Source organism: Poecilia reticulata, linkage group LG1 (assembly GCF_000633615.1).
Source record: "Poecilia reticulata strain Guanapo linkage group LG1, Guppy_female_1.0+MT, whole genome shotgun sequence".
In the NCBI taxonomy this organism is placed as follows: Eukaryota; Metazoa; Chordata; class Actinopteri; order Cyprinodontiformes; family Poeciliidae; genus Poecilia; species Poecilia reticulata.
The window spans coordinates 13,386,786-13,413,150 of record NC_024331.1 but is presented as its reverse complement, the minus strand read 5'-3'; the positions used below and the strand labels follow the sequence as shown (position 1 = coordinate 13,413,150).

General features: G+C 39.1%; 2 long non-coding RNA genes across 4 annotated transcripts; both read right to left on the bottom strand.

Moving 5' to 3' along the window:
* Positions 1-735: 735 nt before the first annotated feature.
* On the bottom strand, positions 736-3,500 carry LOC108166226 (uncharacterized). The gene is made up of 2 exons (XR_001776521.1): positions 3,037-3,500; positions 736-2,936 (listed from the first exon to the last, which is right to left on the bottom strand). It is a non-coding gene; the product is annotated as an uncharacterized LOC108166226 (long non-coding RNA).
* A 112-nt stretch (positions 3,501-3,612) lies between these two features.
* On the bottom strand, positions 3,613-26,126 carry LOC103464850 (uncharacterized). 3 transcript variants are annotated; one of them, XR_533717.2, is made up of 5 exons: positions 26,005-26,126; positions 22,981-23,183; positions 21,552-21,688; positions 19,264-19,544; positions 3,613-4,021 (listed from the first exon to the last, which is right to left on the bottom strand). It is a non-coding gene; the product is annotated as an uncharacterized LOC103464850 (long non-coding RNA). The 3 variants fall into 3 exon arrangements; XR_533718.2 differs by lacking the exon at positions 3,613-4,021 and adding an exon at positions 20,662-20,696 and having other exon boundaries at positions 18,871-19,544; XR_533716.2 differs by lacking the exon at positions 3,613-4,021 and having other exon boundaries at positions 18,871-19,544.
* Between the last annotated feature and the right edge of the window lie 239 nt (positions 26,127-26,365).

Sequence of the window (26,365 nt, the reverse complement as noted above, 5' to 3'; positions counted from 1 at the left end):
TGAATTATTAAAGAAAAAAAAATACAGTTTTGGAGTAGAAAATGTATGCAAGGGCCTAAATGCAGTGGGGTGCTGTTGTATGACCTTAAACAGATCATTTGTGTTTGGAAAACCTTCAGTTTGGACAAAATCAGTTCTCCAAGACAGAGAGGGTCAAAATTCCTCTGCAGTGATGTAATAACACATTATTAGTCATCACAAACCCTTGATGACAAGTGTTGCCTCCAATTATAACACAACCATACATCTGGAATATGAAGTTAATATTTATTCACGCAGGCCCGGTTTGGTTTGGACAGCGTTTTTCCCTTGAAACGCTATCATATAAAAACTGCATTTCTGTATTAGCTAAAGTTTCTGTGACATTAAAAACTGTTTGCACAAACATAAAAAAATGGTAAGGGATGGAATACATTTTTTTTCTTCAAAATATAATACAGTACATCAGCAAGTGTTCCACTTTGCAGTCCACTTCACCGCGAGAAATCCACTTTAGCCACCCCCAAGAAATCCAATTTTTAAAAATGTGCATCCAAACACCATTAAGAGTTTATTGTTATTCTAAAGAAGCAGCCACTTGAACACCAAGCCATGCGTAGCCTAATGCCTTTGACTGCAATGGCCAGCTTGGAGCTCAAAACGCTGTATAGGTTTTCTCATTTTATGAAGCGGAGCATTGACTTGGGAATGTGTAGGAGTGCTGCGAGTAATGTTGCTGGAAGTAATGAAACATGATGGGAAACAAATGTTTAATTGATTTTCATGCCAAGTTATACAGTGCTTTACATTGTACTGAACTCAGTTGTGTCATAATCAGACTAAATTAGCTCAACTTCTCTCATCCTCACATGTTGTTTTTTTTACCAAGTAATAAACAATTTCAGTAGTTTGGTTTTAGATTAATTTGACATAGCAATGTTGGACATTGATCACACCGCCCTTTATAAGATGTACATTTGTGTTGTAATAGATATCAATCTGAAGATAAGCTAATAAACCAATGTTATATTCAGTTGACAAAAAACAATCTTTTCGGTGTTCTCCATTACAGCATCGATTTGAGAACTCACTGTATCCTTTTTCATTCTTGACACACGACAAATTGATTCAATGAGGGGAAATTTAAAAAAATTACAAATACTGAACTTTTTGATTGATTAGGTTGCTGGTGACATCTATAATGCTGATGTTAAATCATAATGAATTTCCCCCCCTCCTGTTTAGCAAGTGGGAGAATCTCACATCATGAGAGATCGATCGCCAATCAACTTTGCTGGGTTGGAGCAGGAATCCAGCTCTCTCCCAGTCACAGAAATAGAGAAGCCGACGATCAAAAAGCGACATTGTTAGAAAGCTACTGGTGCCTGTTCAGCAGCTAAAAATTGTAGCGGAGATTTAAAATCTAAGGACTGTAAAAAGTCCTATTTGTTTTTGACTATTGCGTGATGAGCATTATTAAATGCTGCAAAAACTGGAATAGCAAGATTTAGCTCTTTGTAGAACTACAATGCAGTGGTAGCTTCAAGTCTTACCAAAAGTGTTGCTCATTCTTTGATTTAGAGCAGCTTACTGGAAATTGCTGTTGATGATAATCCAAAAATTTGGAAGCGTGCACCAACATGGATTGAACATCTTTGTTCACTTCCACTGCTGTCACTGCTGAAGCTGCAGGCAGACTACAATTCTAAAGTAGTGCAGAAAACCAATGTGGTCGTTCACAACTTCTTCTGATTGACCAAGTTGAAATTCGACTGGAAAAATCCAAGTGAATGGAAGAAAGCACATACTGAGCTGTAAAGCGAGATTAGCGGAAATACATAAGACGGCAACGGCAAGGCTAGAGAGTTCTCTATCCAAGCATATTTACAGAAGGTTGAGTGCAAGGAAGAACTGTGGTAGAAAAATTTGAATCAGCAACTGGGAAAACTGCAGCCATGATAGGATGGTCAAGTAAAATCCATTCCAGGAGAGCCACCATGCACAGACACATACTAGACAAATGCCATGTTGAGCCTCTCCTGAACCTAAAGACAACGTCAGAGGATGTTACATGGTCTAAGGAGGAAGGAAATGGGACTGTCGCACAATCGTCCAGAGTCCTGTTTCCTGGAGGAAGAGCAGAGAGGCATAAAATCCATGTTGCTTGAAGTCCAGTGGGAAGTTTCCACAGTCAGTGATGGTCTGGTGTGCCATATGCCGTAGACGCAGCCATCTACCAGGAAATTCTAGACCTCTTCATTCTCCCCCCCTGTTAGCAAACTGTATGGAGATGCAGATTTTATTTTCCAGCAGAACGTGGCGCCTGCCCACACTGCCAAATGTACCAAAAGTTGCTTTGATGACCATGCATGCAAGAGTAGGCTCAATCAAGTACTGAATGTCAAAAATATGTTCTTGGCATCCTTTTTTCTATTGTTTTGATGTGCTATTCTAATTTTCTGAGACATTAAATTTTGCGTGTTCTTCGCTTGTAAGCCATAATCAGCAAAAACTGCAAAAAAAAAAAAAAAATACAATTAATAAAATAAAATTTTAAAAAATGTGTAACGAATTTTTGTAAAATAACTTTCACTTTCTGAGAGGACTGGCGAGAAATATTGCACTTTTATGCAATATTCAAATTTTTTGACATATAACTGTATATATAAGTCTCTGAAAGTTTACTGTTTTGACTGGCCCCTTTAAACCAACCCGTTTTGCATTTGCTTTCTGTCCATGAACCCTACGAGTATGGGAATCATTTTCTTTTTTTGCAGAGGAATTTTCACCTCAGTCAACAACTTTATTTACACCTCCTTCCACTCCCGTGGCAATTAAGGCCACAGCTCGAGGCAGCAGCAAGGACAAATGCTTGAGCGCGGCCTTGGCTCCGTATGTCCATGTGTTTATGCATAGCTGAAAGCGGTATTCCTGATCTCGGAATTCCAAATAAAAGTCTGCACACACAAACACAGGGACGTTTAGAGTTGCAGAAATATGAGACGGTGAAACAGAAGATGGGAAATTTTGGAAACGAGCTTATAAAACAAATGTTACTTTAATTTAGTCCTCGGGCCGCCTCGTGTCCCCGAGCCCCAGCTCTAGGTCAGCACCTCCCCACAGTCCTATCAGAACTTCACAATTAGTTGATTGAACCTTCCTTGAGAGAGCCATCTGTCTGGGCACACTCTGGAACTGATGTCCTCACCTGCCCGAGGCAATTAACTCCAAGTACGACTTTGCCCGCTCACGCACCACAACTCTCCTCCCATCTGAGTGGAAAAAGGTTGAACTACGTCGAAGTTGAAGAGGAGGCGGGAAGCGCGCTCCGGGCCCCTGGAGGATGATGGGTAATTACTTCCGTCAGATTTATACTTGCAGTCATGCGGAATCTTGGGTGACTGTCTTCAACCCTCGTGGGCACGGGAAGCAGAAGAGTTCTTCTCTTTTTTGGGTGGGGGTGGGGGGGAGGCCATCTCAGGTCAGCTGAGAAGGCAGGGTGGGAAGCGAGGAGASGGCAGCTGGTGGCATGAAGAGAAGGTTAGATGATTAATTAGAGGAGCAGCTCAGGGTCAGCCTCCATTGTTGGGGTGAGGGGTCAAATGAGTGCGGCATTGAGTGCCTCACCTGATGCATTGCTTCACCTCCCGTCCTCGGCTACGCAGGAAAGATGAAGTTGTAACTCAGGGCAGCGCAGCGGGAGCAGAGAAGAGCAGAGACAAGATGAGGACATTGGGGACAAGAAAAAAATAAAAAATTAATAAAAAAAAATTTAAAAATCTGTGGATTCGGAGTGTATCAGCTGACATTTCAATTAAACTGCCGTCACACAGGTGCCAAGAGGATTGTTGACTTCACATCTGGCACAGACACATTTTTCCACGCAAAAGGATTTAAATTACCTTAAGAAGTGTTGAAAATTTGCTCAGCCAAAGCAAGAAAAGAAGTGCCAGGGCACTCTGACAGAAAAAGAAATGCGTCCAGGAATGCAGGAGATGCCGCCGAAATGCACTTGTTTGTTCAGAAACGAGGATAAATCAGCCTAAAAAGAAATCAAGATTTACCTTCATGCACATTCAGAAAGCAGGACACTGGGAAAAAAATACATAAATAAAAATAAATTTTACCAGCAAATGTGAGGGACATTTGATGAATTATGTTTGGGTAATAAACAACCTAAAATAATGCATTATTTTATGACTTGCTCTTATTAAAATGTTTCAGAAAACTATGATGGTTACACCCTTGAATTATTTAAATTTAAAGGGCTGCACAGTGTGGCGCAGTTGGTAGAGCTCTTGCCTTGCAGTAAGAAGGTTCTGGGTTCGATTCCCGGCCCCGGTCTTTCTGCATGGAGTTTGCATGTTCTCCCTGTGCATGCGTGGGTTTTCTCCGGGTACTCCGGTTTCCTCCCACAGTCCAAAAACATGACTGTCAGGTTAATTGGCCTCTCCAAATTGTCCCTAGGTGTGAGTGTGTGCGTGCATTGTTGTGTGTCCTGTGTGTCTCTGTGTTGCCCTGCAATAGACTGGCGACCTGTCCAGGGTGACCCCGCCTCTCGCCTGGAACGTTAGCTGGAGATAGGCACCAGCAACCCTCCCGACCCCACTAAGGTACAAGGGTGTTAAGAAAATGGATGGATGGATGGCATTAAAAAAAGGTAGAAAAAAACTGTAAAATATTTATTTTATTTTTTTTAGGTGATCAATTGTAATTTTCCCCAAATACAAAGTTATTTGAAAAATACATCAGTGGTATTGTGCTTTAGGGGTTATCTGATGTCAATTGGCGTGCTTTTTTTGTCTGTCGGCCATATTGGATTTAACAAAAATTATTTCTTGCATTTGCAGCTGATGGCCAGTAGTTGATGGTGTATTTTATGATRCATYAGTGTCCACTTCAGTGGTCTGTGTGCATTTATAACATAAAAATCCACAAGAAGCACAAGAAAATGGCTTTTAGAAAGCTGTCCACTGTAGTGACCACTATGCATGAAAGGGTTAAATTTCTTACTTATGAAAGTRATCTAAGATTCAACGGTGGGACAAAATTGCACAATTTATGCAGCCTGGTCAGCCTGTGCTCAGCAGTAAACGGCAGGCATCGGTTTAACACACGGGCACCTGTACATGTATTAAAGCAATAGAAAACTTTTTCGAGCAGTAACTTATTTGGGGCTCCTTTTCTGCCGTCATCCTCAGCAAGTAGCAATTAAAAAGCCTCTGGCTACTAATCACACTTTCAAGTAAAATCAAGCAATAAAACAATCTGACCTACTTTCTTGATGGAGCTAATAATTATATGACAACAGTGAAATGTCATTTTTAGATGATCAGTCATTTAACGTGAGATGGCGGGCTACGGAGACAAAGACCCAACCCGTCCAGAAACTGCACTGTATTTCGTGCTTGTAGAAATGCTCGAGCTGATGGTAGTTTGGGAAACAGTTTGACAGCAGCTTCACCAAAGCAAAGTGTAACGTTACCGAGCATTACTTTGCATGTTTTTGGTTTTCCGAACGTCCTCCCAGGACGGTTCTCCCTCTCGCCCATTGAAGTTGGCCGGGGGAGATGATAGATCTGTGAGGCCACACCCTGTCTCTCCTCCCAGTCTGCGTTTCTCTCCTTCCTGCCCGGGGAGAGCAAACCCTGAGAGCATTGTGGTGCTATAACGCTGTTTTTCATACCTCCTGTGTAAACATCCCTGACAGTCGTATACGTCTTTGGACCAACCCTTTATTATTTCTCATACCCTCTCTCCGACTTTCCCCTCTCTATCATAGGAAAATGTCGCTCTGTACACTGCTGTGAGGCGCTGATGTCCTTGAAGAAAACAATGAAGACGTACAGAATGCTAAGAACCGCATGGCCATTTCATTGATAGCAGCGGTGAGCTATCAATCTCTGAAACAGATTGCCTATCAGTTGCACGGCTCTGTCCTCGACATGTCTTCTACCAGCACAGAGGTGACCTTTTAAAAGATAATGCGCGGTAAAGATGACGGTAAATTCTTCATTCAATTTAGAGTAAATTAGCTTTTACCCATTAAACAGAGGAGAGGCATATCTCTAATACTTTGATAATTGCGATTATTACTATTACAGCAGATTATTCACGTCGCCACATTATTTAATACATTTTACAGGAAGCTAATGAAGGCTTGAATTAAATGTAAAATAAATGATTAGGCTATGACCAGCGTTCCCATTGTTCCGTCCCGCTTATCGAGCGCCTCGTGTTGGCTTTTTACAGCACAAGAAAGAGCAGCTGTGTCAATCCTCATTAATTCTCCTTGTGAATTAGAGGCAAAGTAGATGATAGGAAATTAATGTCTGCAAGGAGACACTTAAATTATTCAACAGCAACAGGATTACGATGGAATATCCCCACACTTTCTTCTTTTTCCATTCTTCCTTTTCTTTCCAAGTCTTTCACATACCTTAGTCTAATTTGGTGCTCCTTACTTCGTTTCTRTCGTTTCAGCATAATAATAGATATTACATGCTCAAATTAAATCCTGCGTAAAACTATTGTTGTCTACAAAGTTGGTCTTGCTGTTATGCATGTATAGTCTTACTTTGAATTATGTGACTATTACAAATATGACAAATATTAGACGTTGACAAATATGAAGTTTTGTCAAATTTGTAAGAGCAAAGATAAGTTTGTTCATAAATGTGTGTTCGCATCGATAAAGTTAACACCAGGCAGCCACAAGGTCATAAAATCCATATTCCACTTTTCCTATTAACATTAAGTGCCTGGTCCTAAAGCATTAAAAGTAGGTTATTTTGTCACTTCTACCCTTCTGTAGATGTGAGTACGTTCATGCATGGTTGTCTTTCCAGAGTGTCTCCATGTTGCCCACTGATAAGCTGGCAACATGGAGACACATTACATTTTTGCTGCCATCTTTTGTTTAATGTGTAAGGCCATTTTTTTAAATTCTAGTTGTAATTAAATCACTGTTTTATAGAAATGAAAACATTTTAGACATTAATATGTGAACATTTATTTTGAAACAACTTAACATGTAATAGTGTAAAAAAAAAAATTCACATGACTCCATATGTTCCTTAAGTTAAATATATATCTCTAACATTTTCATCCCAATCTTTAGTGTAAAACTCAAAAGAGCAAAAATCAATTTTAGTGCAGACATCTGTTTATGTTCAACACATTGTGAAAACCAGATGTGTTTTCATATCAGTCACAGCTCACTGGCAACCAGTCAAATACAGGATACAAAACCCTCTTTGAGTGAATGACAACAATAGGTGGCTCAGGTTATACTAAATAACTCACTGATACATCTAAATAAAAAAACACAAACTTTAGACAAGATTACTAACTGAAGTAAATTCGGTTCTTCTGTGTCTCAAATTGGTGATCATCTTCACTTCAGCTCCTGCTTTACTTGTTCTTTTTTTTTTCATTTAAGGCTAATCTTCATGTTACATCAAAGAGAAACAGAAATATCCCCCAGCGGTTGTCTTGATTCGAGTCAAAACTACAGTAGATCACATGCTATTCTGAAACGTCTTGGGCTTGATGGGCTTTGAAGAAATCTGACAGTGTGAAGGGAATTACCTGGTTTAGACCTTGAGGGATTCAACAAGGGATCTATTGAGATAAAAAAAAAAATACATACACATACACACACACACACACACACACACTGATTTAAGGGTCTATATAGTGAATTTCTGATTACCTTCTGAAGTTTTGTGGCTAAGGTCAAATGGGCTAACCAATAACATTGCTATTTGGTTGACCTCTTGATTCCTCTGGTAAAAGGCAGTACTTTGGAGGAGAGCAACATTTCTCTTGGATGGTTATTTAATGTAAGATAAATAAATCACCATAGAGATAATAAATTTTAATACTAATCCCTAAACCACCAAAATTCCTAATTCTCCCATTGGTCAATTTACGGCAGATGTGGAAATTTTTTAAATCTCCGAACTATATATTTTATTTTTCAGTATTATAATACTATAGTTTTTTAAGATTCTCTGAAAGTGAAAACACTTGCATACAATTAGGTGCTATTTTGAAGAGGGAGACAGACTGTAGGTTAATCTTATTCTCTCTTCACTTTTCAAAATCTGCTTTAAAGATTTAGCTATAATCAGCAAATTATACCAGGAAATGAAAACTATTTTACTAGTGATCAAATCTTTGACCCTTTTTGCCAGGCTAAGAAGAGGGATCCCAAAAATGTCCTTCTTTTTTTCCATTTGTGAATGACAAGCAGATAAAAAAAAAAAATCCAACGCCATCGAAGACGAGCACAACTGCAGTATTTTTTTTTTTATCCAGCTTTGTGTCTATACCAGAGAAATCACTCCTTTGCAGTAATAGTAGTAACAGTGAGGCTAGGTGCCAAACTAGTCCAAAGGTTAGGAAGGTCACAAGAGGACAGCCGTCTTCCAGAGCCTTCTCAACATCTCCAGTTTAATAAGATGAACCCAGACAGAGGTCAAGTCACCAGAAGACAAACCCACGCCATATTTTGAAATCATACTTCATTTCCTCCCAAAAAAAAAAAAACCTGAGAATCAGCAAAAATGAAATGTTAGCCTGAGGATTTTAGTTTGTAACAGCTCTTCAATAGTTTAAACAGAATAGGTTTATCTAGAGGCACTTGAGTTTTCAAAAGCTCGTTTCTAAAAAAAAAACCAGACATTTTTACATGTTCACTTTAAGCACTCTTAGCAGAGAGCGGCATTTTTCTCTTTCCACCTCTAGTCAACATTTCACGACCCACAGATCAGCGTGAGGAGGTCATAGCAACTGGATTGTTTCACTCTCAACCATTCGAAATGTCCTTGTCTGCAAAGGACTCATCAACTTCTGTCTGTTTCTCCCTTGTGGGAAGAAAAGACAGATAAGTAACTAGTGGCTTCTTTAATCCGATCAGATTAACAGTTTATTTGTGTGCGAATGGGACAAAAACTGTTTGATGAATTTATCCCAGTAACAATTTCTCTTTGACAACAGTAGACACTTGATTTGCACAACATTGTACTAAAAATGGAGAAGGGATGAGTCACATTACATCCTCTATTACTCTGAATAAGAACATGATTCACTGATGCTTGATTTTCTAATGTTAAATAAGTGAGTTTAAAGGTAGTATGTCTTTCCAGCTTGAGTTTAAGACAGAAATATGTGCCTGTTCTGTGAACTACACACACAGACACAGACCCTCCTAAACACCAAACTCACACAAGCTCCTAATAAATTATTGCCCAAGCGTTAGGCTATCTCCATATCCATGACGCAGCTCCAGCCTGCAGTAAATAACCTTGTGTCCCCACATTAGCAGGGTAGCAGTGTTCCCCTTTGTTTTGTTGGCACACACCCAGACAAAATAAAAATAAAAAAAACAACAGGCAGCATCATCTGAGCCCGGGCCTCATCATCATAAATCTATTGACACACAGAATGCCAGCAAGGAGGGGCCAGCTAATTATTTCAGGGTGAATAGGTGGGCATTGAGGTGATACCGACACACAGAGGCAAGGGATCGAAGATGCCACTGACAAGCTGGAGTGGGTTCACATAGAGGGTTCTCCACAATGTCACTGTTGAATATTGGTCAATTCAAGTTATGAGAATTACACATGCCACACACACTGTGACTGATAAAACATGTCTTCAACTGCTAATTGTTGTAATTTCAGGAATTATTATGGTGTGTTCGCACAGAAAGCGTCTGGTTTACATTCAAAGTCTATGCGGAAGAATGTCGACGGCCGTCGAGGAGCGTTTCAAGCGTCTGTCTAGAGAGGCGCAATTTGAACCGTTTGAAGCGTCAAGCGCGTCCGACGGACAACAGCGGCTAGAGCTGACGCGCCTGAAGCGCCTCCACGTAGGTTTTGAACGTAAACCAGACACGCGAAACGCTAGGTGTAGAGCAAAATGTCAAGGGTCTGCATTCAGAGTGTGTCGAACTTGAAGTGTCGCACGTGTTTTTGACACGCTGTTGCACTGAGAGGTGTGGTGTGGAAGGAAAACTCAGCAAAATTGGCTGTACCATAAACAAAGTGATTTATTAGGCCTTCAGCACAGCATAATTCACTCACGAGACAAAATGGCAGCTCTTAAGCTTCAGCCAGCAGTCTCTTTAAATACTGTTGTCCCCGCCTTCTCAATTAACTGCCCAGCTAATCAAACTCCAGCAAACATGGCTCCTTCTATATAAGCGCTGGGTTTGAGGCGGGCCTCCTCCTTAGTAAGTTCCAAGATGGCCGCTACAAGGACACACCCAAAAAGGTAACAAACATTTCACAAACAAAAGGATCACATACACACATTCTAGAACTTAAATGTTACAGAAAATCGTATTGCTTCTTAACACACGCCTAACACGTTTGGTGTGAACGCACCATTAAAGGCATCTCATCTGGTTAATGTTTGACTCTCCCTGTTTTGTGAAGGAGTTACTCCGGCTGCATGGCGCATAAAGTAAGGCATCACTATTGACTCTCTATCAACCAAAATCTATTCAGCTGTTTGCAGCTGTTATTCTTGTGTGCTTCCTAATGAGGATGTTTGCCTGATAGGCCACTGAACATCTTTAAACATCTAAATAATAAAAACAATCACAACTTAATGACTGAATTATAGGGAGGATGTAAGACCCTAAAATGTTTTATCATTGCCAGTAAAGTTTTGGTATTGTACCGACATGTAATGGTTTGTTTGTTTTCAGGGAGGCGTCGTTTCTGCTGCACTGTTGGTGTTCATTAAACTTGCAATGTGTTACAGAGGGATGAACGTTGGGGCATCTGCTGGAGGGAGGTTGCTGGCCGCCCAATTATTGTTTGACCTCAATAAACTTTCTTAACCATATAAATATTTACCAGACACTGTTTCTTCTCAAAGTGTCTTTTTTTTAATACAAATTCCTGAAGCACAGCCTTAAGGCATTTTAAACCGTGGTTGCTTTGTTAAATATGAGAATTTCGGTTTGTATCTAACAAATGTGTATTTAAAGCAAAGTTGTATGAAAATGCCACCCCACAAAATAAAATAAAAAATAATGAAAACAAAAAAGCAATTTGAAGGTAAAAAAATAAGTTGGGAGACATTTAAAAAAAATGTTATTTAAAATTACTAAATTAATTGAAAGCCAGTTGAAAGTTCAAATGAAAGAAAAATAGAAGTGATGAGACTGTAGCATCGTTCTGTATGCATAAGTGTTGTTAATTATAGCAATTTCTTATAAATATTGGTCGCAAAAACCACAGTTTGTCCTCCAGGTGCTGCACACAAAGACGACAGGGCGGTGTTGGTAACGGAAACCCTTCTCACCCCTGCTGCTCGACCTGGCCAAGGTGATGCCTCTGCATTTTTATTGGCCCCACATTTATAACCCGAGCCTGAAAAACAGCAGTCAACTTTCCATTGCTTGACTCGATTAAAAACACAGATTGGTCTTTATCTTTTCTATTTATGAAAATAAAACGGGAGAGTACAAGTTTCAGTTATTAGCTTTAGAGAGCAATTAGCCTTTCACATGGAACCAGGCAGGTTTGTTCTGTCTGATTATTCAGTTCTAGTTTTTAGTTTTCTTTGATGATCTGAAACATTAAAGCACAACAGAAAAAGCAAAGTAAGAAGAATTTTTTTAAGGGGACTAAAACTTACTGTACGTATGAACCTAGCATCTTTATTTTTTGAGAAAACATTTCAACCATGTTGGATCTTAGACGAATTTTTACTCCATCAGATGACTATAAATGGGACCCTCTCCTAATCTATATTTTGCCAAACTAATAAAAGGCAATCTCTGCTCCAAATGCAAACAAAACAGAAACAAGGTGCTGACTGTAAGTTCTGGATTTCAGCTGCGTCCGAAGCCTAAAACAAACGGTGGTCTTGTCCTGTTTACGCTGAAGATAATGAATAAGGCATGAGCGACATGTGCTGCGCTTTTTCCTATTTTGTTTTCTTACTGCACTATCACCCTCTCAGTGTTACACTTGCTCATTATTCAATGTTTCAACATCAATAATGCATCAGCACCATGCACATGGGTCCTCATGCAGATCTTCACCACATTTTAAATTGTTCCAAACTTAGCTTTGATATTTTTGCTCAATTCCGTTTCGTCTCCAGATGGAAGCCGCCTTGTTAAATATGGCCCCTTGTTCAATCGCAAGCTAGTGAAATTAGCAACTAGCAATCATCGGTAAGTGGTAAGCAGCTAAAAAAAAAAAAGAAAAAAAGTAATTATTTCCCCCAAGACTTACTAGAGAGCGCGGAGGAAGATATTGGAAATTACTAAGCTGGTTAAAACAAAAGAACATGAACTGAATGCAAAAGGCTGCTGCTGAATGATGGAAAAGTAAATGAAAATTACATGCCAACAAGTTTTCTATTTGAACTTTAAATGGTTTTAAATTGTCAAAGTCAGAGTTCGTTTTCAGATGCATGCTACATTTCATGATGCACATTTTCTTCTGCTCCAGTTTCCATTCCATCTTCCCTGCCTTATGAGTATCTAAATCATTTAGCATGAAACTTGCTCAAGTTCCATCCATCATCACTGAATATACGGCCGACAGTATTTCTTTATTTTCTTGTTCTGTGCGTGACATTGGAGGTTGTTTTTAAACATTCATCTTCACCAGCTCTCGGCAAACTGAAAAATCTTTTTTAGCTAAAAGCTGGTGAAGACTTGTCACAAGAGAAAAAAAGGGGTATAGTGGTCATAAAGTAAACACTGTATTTGTAAAGACTACAGTTCAAATTCAATTAAAACAATTCTTAATCGATCCCAAGAGATCAATAAATTAACTGGAAATAAACCAACACACCATTTGACACTTAAATAACCATTTGGAGCAACACTATGTACATATACACAGTGTATACATAAATATACACAGTATATAACAAAAAAGTGAGGTTCAATTCATTCCTCTCCACACAAAAGTGTAAGCTTTGACAGATGTTACTGATAAACCCCCTAATAAAAGTTTTAATTTCCCCAAATAATATTCTTTCTACTGAAGAAATTATCAATTTAAAGGCTGGTTAACTTCTGTTTTTAGTTTTTTTTTTCCATTTGTTTTTTTTTTTAACCAACAGTGAATGAATGAGGCGAATGCCTGCAGTGTGAGCATCTGTTCAGATTTCTGTCTCAGTATAAAATGTGGCGGGTAAATTCGTTTATAATTTCTTATTAAAAGGAGACTGTCTGAAACTGATTTTAAGAGTTATTATATTTCTGTAAAATGACAAGAGCTCCAAAATGTGAAACAAAACAGGCAACTATTCATCAAGCAAGATGGTTGCCTAGGTGAATTAGTGATAGGTGCCATTACTGTACTGGAGATTCGTGTCAAGCAAAACGTAATTGAACTGAAGAAGTATTCAGTTCCACACGCTAAATATTTAGCATGTTTATGCAAAAGATTTTCTATTCTTTAGCGTGAAAGAAGCTGAAAGTCATCGTTAAGACCAGAAAACAGGTAAGGGAAAAGCCACGGAGATTTTAAAGCAGGAGTATAAAACAGTATTCAAAGCTCTGAACACAAAGCAACATTCAATGCATCATTTGATCATGGAGGAGTGTGGCACCGCTCCACATCTGCCAAGACATGGCCATCCACCCTAAATGACTGGCTGGACAAGAAGGGAATAAATCAGAGAAGCAGCCAGTAGTCTCTGTTAGACAAAAGGGTGATAATAATAAATGCTAGCAACATTTTTCACATTTTCATTTAGAAAATATTTTTAAAACCACATCCAACGTTCTCTTCTCCTTGACAAATATGCCTTACTTCCTGTTGGCGTATGACATAAAATCCCAATGTAATACATTAAAGTTGTAACATGACAAAATGTGGAAATATTCAATGGACACACAGGATTTTGCAAGAGGCTGCATCCGACGCTAGTCTCTCAGACAAATCAGGACCATTTAGCCTTCACAGGAATTTCAGCAAGGCCCCCCGCCCGATCCACATTTGGAGGGATATTCGTCAAAACCGAGAGCAAAAAATGCAAAGCAGCTCCACTTGTAGCAACATGTAAGGCAAAAAATATCCCTAAATATAGATTTAGCAGTGAGTCAAAAAATCTCTTCTTTTCAGTGCTGGCATCATGTGGCTGTCCCCCACCTGGTGTAGTCATGCACCAGTGGGTCGGCTCAGTTGGGGGCCGAGAGAGCTCGCAGACTCAACCCAGATGCTGATGGAGTAATACCGCTGCCGCTCTGATTACGTTCACGGGGGAGGCAATGACAGACAAGTGAAGGCAACCTGCTGTGCTGCACGGTGCCAGAACAGAGAGGTGTGCTGCTGTTTATGTCTGTGTGTAATGGGCTTGATGAGCAGAGCGTGAGTGGGCTGTGTGAAGTACCAGAGAGGGTGGGGGCGGCGCAGTGTCTGACTATTAGATTTGTCGCATGATATGACTTGAATATTAGAGGCACGGTGAGAGAGATTTTGCCAGAGACAAAACTGTACCTTACATGATCAACCACAGGGTACACAAAGGAGGCGATTTCAACATTTGTGGGATTGTCTACTCTCGGAGGCTTAGATTTGGATTGGAAAGTAAATTGGACATGAAAGTCACGACATTTTACACACCGCAAGTACAATGGATATAAAATATATACACACCCTTTGTCTCTATATCGAATGAATTAGACCATAAATAATATTGCTCCGTCATAAACCTTTCATATGACATATATGCCGTTTTATTCAACTGAAAAGAAAATAAGCCGAATTGAAAAATGTAACAGATAAAGCATGACAACAACCTGGTTGTATAACTACAAGTGACACTTTGTGGAAACAGATTTTAATACTATTCAAGTCTGCTAGCTTTTAACTATTAGACTGTTCCATATGTAAAGACTTGCAAAGTTCTCCAAATGCCTCAGATTGAGAGGACATCTGTTGCCCGCTTATGTTAACCTATCAGGTATTAGGTTGAATTTAAATTCTTACAAAACTTCAGTTTTCTTCTAGTGAAATCAGTCATCGTCACTCTTCATCTTCACCCTTCTGACAGACATTAGAATGGTGAAGTTTTATCCATATTTTGATTTCGGTATAATCTTTGGTTATTTTGAGCCAATCGGTGCAGTTGGGTCTCATCCACAAGGTTTTGGCCGATCTTAGCCAGGCCTGGATGTTTTCTCTGGATGACAAGGTTGTCCTCTCGCAGGTACACCTCTTACTTAGATCAGACATTAGAAAAATATAGGAGACCATTGAAGAACAGAATCAATAGTGGCCAGAAATGTCAGTATGGATCTTGGCAGTCTCCCTGACCAGTTTCAGTCTTATACCTTTTATTAATTATGTAGAAGCATCCAGTTCCATTGATGCCACCGTTGTCTAAAAATATATTTTTCTTTTTATTTCTTCACTGTGCCAAGATATAAAAAGTGGAGGATGTTTTTTGTATTCTCATCCTGACTGATACTTTTATATGAGATCATATCGATCCTTTATAACCCTTCTGCCAGCTATGGCTTATGTAGCCAACAGACACAATTGAGCAAAATGTCCTAAAACTTCTTCACGGATAGCTGGACATTATTTCAGGTACGATTACGGTCATAAGAATGCCGAATGCTTGAACTGAAAGCAAAACCAATGAAGTTGAAGTCAATTAAGTATTAGTTTAAGAGTGTCCTTACTGTTGCAACAAGGTTACAGGAGTTTATTTAATCCTCTAACAGATTTGTTTTTCAGATGAAATGCATGGTGCATACGTCACATTAAAGGAACAGACAAGCAAAGATTTTACCAGGGATGTGTGTAGACTTTCTACGTCCAAAGCCCTTTAACATATCCATCCATCCATTTTCTGTACACCCTTGTCCCTAGCCGGGTCAGGAGGGGTGCTGGTGCCCATCTCCAGCGAACGTTTCAGGCGAGAGACGGCCCTGGACAGGTCGCCAAGTCTGTCGCAGCCCTTTAATATATTCCTGTAAAAATCAAGCTTGCTTTATTGAAATGGCACAGCAGGATGTAGAATTACTGGCACTCGTTCTCATGGTACATCCTGTTCTCTGACCCACCAGACATTTACCTGCTTCTGTTTCTGTGTAGTGTCCGAGGCGGGGGTGTCTAATATGGGTTACTGGTAGTGAACCAGGACTGGTGACCCGTTAAAGATATACAACCTTAATTAGTTGGTTTTTTTTAACTATCACCTTCTCTTCATGTCGGGGATGGCATTTATTTGCCTAACCCTATTTATAACTTCATCTGAATCCATTAAAACACATTGGGAGAGAATGTTGCCACAAAGCTGTAATTGAACATAATGAGGTTTGGCTGACTAGTTGCTGGTTGATAACATGCTTGGTAATAACCCACACTTCTTATTGGATTCTATAAATAAAATTCAGTAGTCCCATACATCGACTTTCAACCACTTCCAGTGATTTACAGAATTGATTTATGTGACATCTGATCAAAATCTGACCCGACAGAGCTGGACTCCAGGATGTCAATTGGCCTCGGGTACTTTGGATTTTAGATTTAAACACTAAACCCTAGATCCTTCCATTTTCGCTAACATTAGTGTCCAGTTTTAGTGCCAAGAACACAAAGTTATTCTCCAGTGTCCCTCCAATTTAATGAATACATCTATTACAAGAAACTAATGCAGGTGATAAAATGAAAGAATTATACACAGCACCCTTGTATTTAAGGCACTGAATGAGTTGAGAACCACAACTCAGGAATATTTAGGGAAAATGTCAGACACATCACTTGCACATTGCTCAGGCGAATGCTGTAAATATGAGTTAAAAGCATTAACCAGGTAACACGTGGAGTACGTGTCAGAATAAATGAGAACAATAATCATCGTCCTGATCATCTGATTCTAAAGAGCTCATAACATTTTTCTCACTTTTTCAGTGTCAGATCAGTTACAATAATCAAAATTAAATAGGGTTTTTTTAATATAAAAAGAATTTATATATTTTTTTTTTCAAATTAAATTTTGAATAGGCAACGGCTGGAAGGCTGGGGATCAAGAAATGAACGTAACAAAATAACTAGACATAAGAAATGCAATAAAAACTAGAGCAACTATGAAAATGTCTAGACATGAGAAATAAATATAACTGGAATCACTAGGGATGAAGTACAGTAAAAATGGAAAGAAAGCAGGAATAACAGAAAGAACTAAGGAACACAAATAATAGCAAAACCCAAAACACACACCCCAAGATGCAAATAGTGAAAAATAAAAGGTTCTGTATCTTGTTACATACATATTTGTTCTAGCTTTTTTACAGTTTTGTTTCCCAGTCAAATATCTATCTCATAAGTCACCTATACATACTGAGTACAGACCAAAGGTTTGGGCATAACTACTCATTCAATGACTTTCCTTTATTTTCACGACTATTGACATTGTAGATTCACACTTAAGGCATCAAAATTATGAATTAACACATGTGGAAATATGTACTAGACAAAAAGTGTAAAACAACTGAAAATATGCCACTCTGAAAAATTGGGAAAGCAAAACAGAAACAGAAAATTGGGAAAACTTTGAAAATGTCCCCATGTGCAGTCGCAAAATCCATCAAGCGCTACAAAGAATCTGGCTCACATCAGGACCCCCCCAGGAAAGGAAGACCAAGAGTTTGTGGAGGATAATTTCATCCGAGTCACCAGCCTCAGAAATCGCAAGTTAACAGCAGCTCAGATTAGAGACCAGGTCAATGCCACAGAGTTCTAGCAGCAGACAAATCTCTGCAGCAACTGTTAAGAGGAGACTGTGTGAATCAAGCCTTCATGCTAGAATAGCTCCTAGGAAACCACTGCTAACTAAGGACAGGCAACAAGCAGAAGAGACTTGTTTGGGCTAAAGAACACAAGGATTGGACATTAGACCAGTGGAAATCTGTGCTTTGGTCTGATGAGTCCAAATTTGAGATCTTTGGTTCCAACCACCGTGTCTTTATGCGACACAGAAAAGGTGAACGGATGGACTCTRCATGCCTGGTTCCCACCGTGAAGCATGGAGGAGGAGGTGTGATGATGTGGTGGTGCTTTGCAGGTGACATGTTGGGGATTTATTCAAAATTAAAGGCATACTGAACCAGCATGGCCACCACGGCATCTTGCAGCGGCATGCTATTCCATCCGGTTTGCATTTAGTTGGACCATCATTTATTTTTCAACAGGACAATGACCCCAAACACACCTCCAGGCTGTGTAAGGGCTATTTGACCAAGAAGGAGAGTGAGGGGTTGCTGCGCCAGATGACCTGGCCTCCACAGTCACCCGACCTGAACCCAATCGAGATGGTTTGGGGTGAGCTGGACCGCAGAGTGAAATCAAAAGGGCCAACAAGTGCTAAGCATCTCTGAGAACTCCTTCAAGACTGTTGGAAGACCATTTCAGGTGACTACCGCTTGAAGCTTATCAAGAGAATGCCAAGAGTGTGTGAAGCAGTAATCAAAGACAAAGGTGGCCACTTTGAAGAACCTAGAATATAAGACATATTTTCAGTTGTTTCACACCTTTTTGTTAAGTATATAATTCCACATGTGTTAATTCATAGTTTTGATGCCTTCAGTGTGAATCTACAATTTTCATAGTCATGAAAATGAAGAAAACTCTTTGAATGAAAAGGTGTGACCAAACTTTTGGTCTGTACTGCATATATCACAACATATGATGCGCAGATGAACCTAAAACCAATCATAAAGCTTTAATCCCCAAAACAACTTTCCCTCTCATTAGCTTTGGTCAATTAGTGGGAGTCACTTTCCAAAGCAATCTGGTGCATGTTCCTTATGCCATGCAGCAGCTGGCTGCTGCACGAGAAGCAAGCAGAGAACTACAAGGGCATAAACACATCTAAAGTCAAAAAACAACAAGCTTTCTGATCTGCTTTTAATTTTAGATAGATTAGACAAGATACATAAATAGTACTTTGTTTATGTGAGCATGTAGTTCATTTAACAATTCAATGTGCAGGTTCATCTCAGTAGGCTTCAGGAGTTTCATGTCCTATAGAGATTTAAAGGAACAGGCTACAAAGGGCTCAAGTGCTGCAACATAGACCTCGTGTCGAGGAAAAGAAAATGAATGCTTGACTTTTTGTCACCCCGGCAGTCATCTGACAAATCCGTTTTAGTGACATTGCACTGTTCGCTTCAGATAGACGTGCCGAGAGCTAACCTCCCACCTCCAACACCAATCAGAAAGGAGAACCAGCCTCATTATTCAGGACAATTAGCCAATGGGCTCCGCGTCCTCTGCCATTACTCACGGCTCATTTGGTTCCAGTCAGACGACGGTGCCATGTCCAGTCAGGCTGCACGTCACTCAGGAGAGGTGACACAGAAAGACAAGAGAGGCGGCCAGTTCAAGATCAACTGAGCCTGGAACGCAGCCTTCGCTCTTTGTTTGATGCAGAACGGGTAATATATTTCCTCTGATGAGGAAACATTTCGCTGCTTTTATCAAACATGAGCGATCTGCATGGGGCAACCTTGTAGCACAGCAGGCTCGAGAATGGAAATGACAGCTAGTCATGCTTCTGGCAGAAATCTGTATAAACAGATACACACAAACACACACAGATTAAATTTTGTACGCATGAGTAATTCAACCGCTAACCCTCTCCCGTAGCAGTTTGGCATTAGTGTTTAATCCAACAACCCCACAAATTTGGATGCTCTTGGCTAATTTGGCCTCTTTAAATCCATGGTGGTTTATGTCTACAACTTTGCACATCATTCTTTTTGAAGGGTATCCCACATAAGACAGCTGGGAGCCAGAGAGAATCAAGCACAACGAAACAATACTGCGTGCATGGCGCATTAAGAATAACACAGAACAATAACACCACAGAAATCCATTAAACCTCAACTTGGGTAATAAAAAGCCACAATGCCATTCACAATCAGGGACACTTTTAAAATCTGGTCCGATTGCTTTTGGTGTGGGCATACAATTGCAGCCAGAAGTTAAGAAAGGCTCATCATGGACACAATTATATTTACAGGAATTTGAAGATTTCTCCAAGTTATTTTTTTACATGAATAAATGGTCATACAGCACAAAGCAGCTGCAATGATTCTTAAAACAGCAATTGCAAAAACAAGTCAGACAGGCTCTCTGAATATCTTTGATAATTTTCCTCTGGAACTTCATCTGCTTTTTCATTTATTTTCAATCCTCTACCGCATCCTCTTTAGGAAAATGTTGTTACAACTCCATTAACTCAGAAATATCAATATTTTTGTGTCCAGGCACAAAAAGACTAACCTCACAGGATGAGTCGCCATTACTTCTGCACATAATTTAGCACACACTACTTCAAATTGGACTTTTAGGCTCTTTGTTTCCAACACAGCTGTGACAAATTTGTACCCAATTCCTTTGCAGGATTTTAAAAACAAGGTAAAAACAAATTACAAATAAATTTTTATTACATTTTTACATCAACAAAGGGAATTCCTAAGATCCAAAGGATGATTTGTTATGTAAATGGTTGAAATGACTCTTGATATGCCTCACAGTTTCTCTTTGGTGCATCAGTTTCACATAAAAAAGTTTGTAATTCAGGTTTTGTTTTTTTTGTTATTTTAATAGCTAAAGTAGAAATCTAGGTTGTAAGCTCTACGAAATACACCGATTCTGCATCTTCAAAGAACAACATTACCTTCAGAGGAAGAGCTTCAGAAAGTATGTGGGAATCTGTGGGATTTATAAGCATGAGAAAATATTAAATTACTCCGGTTGCCATTAGCCATGTTGCACCAAATTGTTTATCGACCCATATCTCAGCGCTGACACTTTCTGATGAATGATGTTATTAGGAAAAGGAGGAGCAGCGGGGGTTGGGCATGACAAGCCATTTTATGACTGCCCCAAAACATTGACCATTAATACGCCTGTGCATCTGTGCATAAAGCTTGTATCATGTCCATTCTTCCATGTACACTGGCACGCAGATTGAACATTTTAATGTGAACCCGACACTTGTCTTTCAGTTAACCAGTGCATTCATGCTTGCAGTTTGTCCCTTAATGCATGTTGTTGCCTCTCGTAACATGATGAGGGATAGAGTTCACACTGACGTACAGTACGTATTGACAAGCTTATTTAATCAGGAGCCTGATGAAGTCTGGCAGTGAAGTTTGTCTGTGTTTTTCCATGGCCGTGGGGTAATTTCTCTGATAAACACATACTCTAGTGAATTACTGCAGAAAGTACCCATTTTGAAAAATCCTCTTCTCTTCTGTGCTCTTTGCCAAATGGAAGGGCTTTTAGTCAGGATGACAGCAGCCCTTTCAGTCTGGTTAAGTGTTCAGCCTCCATTCTCAACAGCATGTTAATAATACTAACAACTGAAAGAAGGGCTCGCTCCAGCAAGAGAGCCAAGTTCCAGATTTCTGCTTTTACGATGCATCCTATAATGATGCCAGCAACATTTACTATTGGCACAGGAACCCCGGGGAAGACAAATGATGCCTCAAGCAAACCCATTATTTTGAATTGACACTTTCAGCAGGATAACAAGCACATTTTGATGCTGTAGTGTGAACCAACCGTTGGATTTTGAGCTAGCACTGACGACGTCTCTTTGCTCTGCTGACCTCTTCAGCTGACATGTCGGGTTTCAAAAAGTATCAGACAAAGATGAGATGAATTTTACTATTCACGCCCAGACCTGATTACATCCAAACCTGTAGAATGAAGAAATCACAGATTCTGGTCTGGTGACATGAAACAAGAAGACATACATCTACAATCGTTAAAAATACATTTTCAAAAATCGTTGAACAAAGTTGTTTGCGTCTCTCAGTTAGGAAAGGACTGCAAAACCATAAGGTTTTCAGAGTCGATATCTACAAATGGAGAAATGTTGTACCTTCCCCTGTGCATCTTGTTATATCTGGCAGACTCACAATACTGGTTTTTAACAGCAGTGTGCATTTTTTAGATATACTGTGGTGTGCAGCTATGAAAATATTTTTTGTGTTTTGAAAATGTGCCCTTTATGCCAGTATTACTTTCTTTCATAATATATGTATATTTATAAAATCGCTAGACATAAAATAATTGGAATTAGATGCAACTTTCTTTCTCCACAATTTTGAGTAAACTGTTATTTTTCACATTAAATATTTTGATAAATATTTCTCCAATTCTTCCAGTGCCTTTCTTACTTTATCTCAATGGAAAGGCAAGATTAATATGACGTACTGTCACAACATGGTGACAGTTTTAACAAATATATATTAAAAAAAATATCTATAAAAGTTACATACTGTTGCTTTTACAAAAAGTAGGTTTAATACCTGCTTAATTTTTTTTTCAAAACATACTTTTATTCTGACAGAATACATATTATAACTTATTGAATATGTCTGTACATGTATTGGCTATTGATATGAGATACATGGGCAGTTGCTCAGAGCAACATTAGTAGGGGCAGACGCATTTGACCCAGATAAAAAAATCTACAGTAAATTATTTGTCAGCTGCACCCTTTATAGGTTTTCGACTATTTCTATGCAGTGGAAGAGCTTTTTTCTGCTTATAAAATTTTCGGCATCTTTTTGGGTGCCGGAAAAAGAGGCTCAACCCGGAGGACACTCATCCCAGAACCACCACTGGCTACAATGCTGTTTTACTTCCGAATCTTGTGTCAGGTTTCTCTAATATTTGACGTATTCAGTCAGCAATCTGTAAGGAGTCTCAGCCATAAGCTGAAAGTCCTCCAGGCAGAGCTGCAGTAAGTCTAGGTGACATTTGAGTTGCAGCAGGTTTCAAGTCATTTGACACCTGTCTCATTTACATCTGCTCGGGGCCCATGGGCCGCTGGTTTTTAATGTACGTGTGCTCGGACTCATATGGACCGTGCGTAAGTGAGACAGAGTGGGAGCGAGGCCGTGCCTCACTACACCTACGAAGGATCAGCCGGGGTCGGAGGAGAAAAATGAACTAATAAGCCTTTCCAGTGGCAGAATCTCACCCAATTTATTTCCAAGCTAACAGGCGTTGGTTAATGAGCTGAAGCAAAGCGCCGGCTCTCTTCCTCCTCTCTCACCCTCTTCTCCTGTCCTCTGCTGTTCCGCCGGTGATTCTGCAGACCAAACCAATTACTTCTGAGCGTACCCATTCACGTGCACAAACGTTGACATTTATGAGGCCAACCCCACATGTTCAGTCTCCAGTCTGAAAAGAAGAACACCACACGCTTGCATAAAAACATTCAGATGTGTTGCTCATATGCAGCAACGACGAAAACTTGTCTGTATATGCTAAGCTTTCTGTTTGGTCTGCCATTTACTAAAAGTCATTGGAAGGTTCTACAGTATTTAAGGAAATTGTTGGATATTCATCAGTCTTTATCTGAAAGCTTCACCAGACGTATGAAGTCAAACTGATGTAGCACTTTGCTGACATTTTGGAAGAACAGATTGCATAGTGTTTAGACAGGGGACATAAACTATTTTAGAGGAAATCCTGTAAAAAAAAAAAAAAAAAGTTTTGCATTTTGTCACACTGTTGGTAAGGTGCACAGAAAGACAACCCATTTCAGTATAGAACCAAGTTTCAGAATCACACAATCTGCTTTTCAAGATTCCTTGTCGGACCAAGTGGTTTCTTGGATCATCCTCTAAAGATGTCTACAGCTCCTTATGAACAACCAGTGAGTCTGCAATCATCCTTGGGAGTCTGGAAGTTTTTGGAGCGGTTGGTGGCCCATCATGAATCACTGGACTTAAATTTTGCATGCCTTGTAACCCCCTTAGTTCTGTACATTGAGTTTGGTCATGTTTGTTGAATCTTCAATATTGTTTGTGGTACAAATATTATGCAGAAATTAAGAAAGGTAAAAACATAGGATGTAATTTTATTTTCTTTTTTTTAATTCTGAATGAGAAGAATTTTTTTTATTTTTTTTACTGATACTACTTTTACACTGTTGCTTGAATGAAACCTTAATTGCCAAGACTATAACTCATTTTTGGCTTGACTGCAGATACTTAAATCCACTTATATTTCAGTCAGTATCATCCTGTAATCAATCAAACTTTACATTTCACTGATTAGAATTTACGACCATAATTTGTAGGATTGTTTTGGATCACTGATGAGCTAAAGGCCACTAATTTCACACAGAGGCTAAATCATTTATGTGTAATTAGTAGCATCTTAGACTAACTAAATATGGCAGCACGTCTTTGTAGAGTCGCACCATGTTTATCATTATCCAGACAGATATTTAGAGCGTACAATTTCTCAAGGCAATCCTACCCCACAGCCTGTAAGAAAAATGTTAAATATATCATTTCTAATGATGTAACAAAACACCCTGTTTTTTCATTTATGGTTCTTTCTAACATCATGTATTATTATGAGACTAAGATTATTTTATCTTCACAAATTATATGTATTATGCTTCATTTCTGTTCTTTCTCAATTATTTTTTTTTTTACAACATTTTATAAAGAAAATACGAGACATCAGTAGTGGTAGAGGGTCATATGAGGTGTGTGTAAATGAGAGTACCATCAGGCTGTTTTTCTCACCAATTTCTTTCTCTCTTATGCAAATGTCCCAACTTTTCTTGCTTAGTATACTTTTCCAGTGCACCATCTCTAAAATACCACAACCAATAGATTACATCTGATTACCGTCGTGCTATGGTGCTCAGATCACCCATCAGGCTCCAATAGTATTGAATTTATAGGTGGGGGATTAAAAAAAATCATACTCTGTAAGTAATACAGTAGAAGTGAACAGGGAACAGCTCAAGTGACCTTTTGAGAAAATGCCCGGGGAACCTTCCAGCAAAATCCCACATTCCTGGAACAGCAGTCCCTGACATTATGGATGGGGATTTGCAAATTAATTGCCAGCTATGCTGTTTCCAGACAGGGAATTTAACTTCCCAGCAGCTGTGAATCATCCAACAAACACGCAAAAAAGGAAATTGAAAAACCTTCATATACCCTAAAAATTATTTACTTAGAATTCAGAAGTAATAGAGCGAAAACACATTTATTACCAACTCACTTCACCCTTCTATAAAAAACAGATTAAAAAAAAATCGCATTGATTGTTTCTCATCTGTTCTTGAATTTCCTAAGATTTGGGGCTTTATGTTTGCTTTTGGACTTCTTGTACTCAGGCGTTATCTGAAACTGTAAATAATTAGTTTAAGTCGTGATTTGACAGCGGTGGGACAGCTACTTTTTCCACACAAGGCCAAGTTGGTTTAGATCAATTTTTCCCCACAAGAAATATTTGTAATTTCTTTGTCTACTATTGCAATTTGTTTGATGAACTGAAAAATTAAAGTAAAAATAAAAAGCTAAAACAGAATGAACCTGTAATGGGGGAAACTTTTTCACACAAGACAAGGGTATTGTGATGAACATTCTTCACGTGCATTACATGAATCTGTTTCACAGACAGCGCTTCATTAGTTTAGATTTAGGCCCATAATAAATATATTTCTAGATTTGCCAACATTCGCTGTGCAATAAAAATTTTTTTGTTGAAAACAAAAAACAACTAGTTCGGACATATCTACATGTAAACCCTAAAACTGTGTTTTAAATTTTTCTGATTCTCTTAGGATTTCCTACTACTCGCATTGTCTTTAGCTGTTAAAAAGAGCTCTGATTTTGAAAGTTGGAACAAGTCTGGCACACATGTGCAAGGAGGAGAAAAAGACCAAAATTTACCTCTAAATGTCGTCTATTTTCACTTTAGTGCAGATTTCCTGCTTAATGTTCCTATTAGAACATAGATAACCTGAACTTTAAAACAGCACTATGCCTAGATTCATAGCTATTGGCATTGGAGTTTAGTGGGGGTGGAGCGTCGCCATTACATAGCCTAGTGTCTGCTTCTCACAAGCACAGCCTAACCGTTCTGCTAACATGGCTAAACTTTAAAAAAACCACACATAAATTGGCTATAAAACACCGAAATTATACAGTCCTACTATATGTGATTTTGCACGCATTTTATGAAAARTTACCTGCATAAACCGTGGAAGAGATGAGACGAGAAGCAGCGTGTTCTGGTTTGACGCAGCCGCAACACCGTTCACAAGAAGGTTCCCTTCTGATGGCGGACCTACTTCCTTCACACTACACTGCCCCCTTGTGGCGCACTCCACAACCGCATTCACATCAGACTCAACCAAATAAATATTAACAGGTATTTGCTAGAATGATTTTTCCTTATAACTGGAATGCTCCTAATAAACTGCTAATGAACTATTCTCAATATGAAACAAATGTGACTGCACAATTTGTGTGCACGTACACATACATCAGAAAAGGAGCTCATGTTATTTAGAAAAGTATCTAGACAAAACTAATGTTAAATAGCCATCT